The sequence below is a fragment of the Lampris incognitus genome, chromosome 9 (genome assembly GCF_029633865.1).
Source record: "Lampris incognitus isolate fLamInc1 chromosome 9, fLamInc1.hap2, whole genome shotgun sequence".
In the NCBI taxonomy this organism is placed as follows: domain Eukaryota; kingdom Metazoa; phylum Chordata; class Actinopteri; order Lampriformes; family Lampridae; genus Lampris; species Lampris incognitus.
The window spans coordinates 35,185,061-35,187,999 of record NC_079219.1 but is presented as its reverse complement, the minus strand read 5'-3'; the positions used below and the strand labels follow the sequence as shown (position 1 = coordinate 35,187,999).

General features: G+C 47.0%; 1 long non-coding RNA gene across 1 annotated transcript; it reads right to left on the bottom strand.

Moving 5' to 3' along the window:
• Window positions 1–353: 353 nt before the first annotated feature.
• LOC130117496 (uncharacterized) lies at window positions 354–938 on the bottom strand. The gene is made up of 3 exons (XR_008810685.1): window positions 908–938; window positions 712–746; window positions 354–603 (listed from the first exon to the last, which is right to left on the bottom strand). It is a non-coding gene; the product is annotated as an uncharacterized LOC130117496 (long non-coding RNA).
• Between the last annotated feature and the right edge of the window lie 2,001 nt (window positions 939–2,939).

Sequence of the window (2,939 nt, the reverse complement as noted above, 5' to 3'; positions counted from 1 at the left end):
GCAGCACGTTCTTACATAGACTTTCAATTTCAGGAGGAAAAACACTGACTTTAATTTGTTTCCCCCCTTACACTGTGCATACTACAGGGTATAATACTTTAGTAACATGAGTAAAAAATATGAGATTTTTTTTAAAAAATAATCATAATAATGGTTCTTTTCAACTTCATTGTCAGTCAATATTAATGAATGTTGAGGGCATCCGGATAGCATAGTGGTCTATTCCGTTGCCGACCAACACGGGGATCGCTGGTTCGAATCCCCGTGTTACCTCTAACTTGGTCGGGCCTCCCTACAGACACAATTGGCTGTGTCTATGGGTGAGAAGCCAGATGTGGGGATGTGTTCTGGCTGCTGCACTAGCGCATCCTCTGGTCGGTCGGGGCGCCTGTTCAGGGGAATGGGGAGGGGGAACTGGGGGGAATAGTGTGATCCTCCCACGCGCTACATCCCCTTGGTGAAACTCCTCACTGTCAGGTGAAAAGAAGCAGCTGGAGACTCCACATGTATTGGGGCAGGCATGTGGTAGTCTGCAGCCCTCCCCGGATCGGCAGAGGGGGTGGAAGAGTGGCTGGGATGGCTTGGAAGAGTGGGGTAATTGGCCTGATAGAATAGGGAGAACATGGGGGGGAAAAAAAAGTAAATATATAAATACATATAAATATATATATATAATGCATGTTGGGGGGTCAGCACCTGTATGAGGCGTACCATTTAGCAGTCGTAGTACAGCACCGTTTCCTCACCTAAACAAGGGAAGGAGCTGGTCATTGAGTGAAATCCAGCATTAATTGGCCTGTGCATTTCGCTGCTCACAGAAACTTCTGCAGATCTTGTATTGCCAGTTGTGTAAACAGTGCGTCCCGCTACACCTTCCTTCCCTGTTTACATGATATGAGTGAATTACCAACATTTAAATGAGCTCCGCTGCAATTCTGCCACAACCAGTCAACCAGAACTCCAAAGGCACTATTCACACTGAGAGGCTGCAGCTGGGCTCTATCTGAAAGAAGAAAAAAATACATTCCTGTTTTATGTGCCACTGTGCACTAAGAAGACCCAGAGGTGTAAGGTCGCCAAAAGTTTGTGTAGTGCAGCTATCACATCGCTCCTTCTAGTGTGTGGTTCCAATTCATCTTTTATTTCCTCCAGAGGAAGAAGAATCACATGGCTTCGCAATGCACGTCAGCTTCAGACATCCCAAATAAGTTAATTTGTGCATGAAACGCTCTCGTCTTGATGGGTGCTCTTGGTCTCTCGCTGCCCAAAATAAAAGCAACAGCCCTATCGGTACCTGCAATACGACAACAAGGTGAACCCGGAATCAGGAACACTTTATTTGTCTATGAATGAAACGAATTATTACTTCCCCCAGCCCACAGCAGTGCAACACAAAGACAAAAACACACATCCAAACAACAAGAACTTCAAGAACACACATACTAACTTACACATATATATCTAAACTATCACATATATCCAAACAAAAAAAAATAAAAATAAAAAAATTAATAAATCACTGTCCAAGAGAATGAATGCCAGCCAGGATGACTGTCAGAACTGTCGACCTGCACGGGCTAGCAGCTTAGCATGCCCCGCTTCCGCGTCCTGTCAGACCGCCCTCGGTGCTACCTCCTCGGGCACAGCTCCAGGCAGGGGCTGTGGTCCTTGGGCCCACAGGACGCAGCAGACCAGGCTTCCCAAGCCGATCCAATGCCATCTCTCCCAGCCAGACACCCTCGACAAACCTCCTCCGCACTACACACAATGACAGCAAAAACACCACAGTCAACGCCAGGCAAGGCCGCCGCCAGACCGCCGCCAGTGTTATCGGAACTGCCGGTCTGCATGGGCTAGCAGTTAGCCTAGCCGGCCCCACTTCCGCGTCCTGTCAGACCGCCCTCGGGGTTACCTCCTCTGTCACAGCTCCAGGCACGGCCGTGGTCCCTGGGCCCACAACAGCCATCAAACGAAGACAAAACTTAAACACAGACGTGGACAAAGACATGGACGGTATTGGATGAGGCCGCTGCAAATGTGAATTAGCGCCTCCATCTTCCCACACCAGTACTGTGTGAGGCCGCCATCTTCCCACACCAGGAACGGATATTAGCAGGTTTTTTCTTTTTTTTTTAATTAGCAGGTTTTCTTTTAGTGAATCAGACAAAGGGTGCAATTATGATTATTTGCATAAACCCCTGTCTCATGCTTGCACCTTCCAGCTAGAAGGCCTAGAAACACCTTCAAAAGCATGAGATGTGTGCAGCAATGTGTCCACTACAGTTAATATGTGCAAAACCATAATGTGCCGCATTAGTGAATCAGATTTTACTTTCTTTAAGGAACACCATGGCACTGGTGTCACCACACCACTGCTGAGGTTATAACGCCACATTGTAAAAGAAATTAAGAGGGTGACAGAGAAGGATTGTAAGGTAGGAAGAACCGAAGGAAAGACAGAGAGTGAGATGGAAAAAGCATAAATGGTTAGAAATTCCTTTTTTAGTTTGTAGTCCAAAAAACACAAAAAAACACACAAGTGCCCTCACATAACACACACACACACCCCTGCAGGGTCCAACCGGTGTGAAGGCAGTAAAGAGAAGGCATCCTTACCTTTCTTCCTGCCAGGGAGAGCTGTAAACAGGAATGGGATTCCCATCCCCTGGAGCCTGCTACTAATCCACAACAGGCCCACTGCTGGATTATGGGGGACATCAGCTGACATGCCAGCTAGCACATAGTAACACACACACACACACACACACACACACACACACACACACACACACACACACACACATGAATGCACTAGCCACCAAATATAAATTAGGCACACATACACGCATGCATAACATTGGACACGTGTGTATATACACACGCACACACATAAGCATATACACAACCACACACATAATCAAGAGCTGGAATTCAGCTCA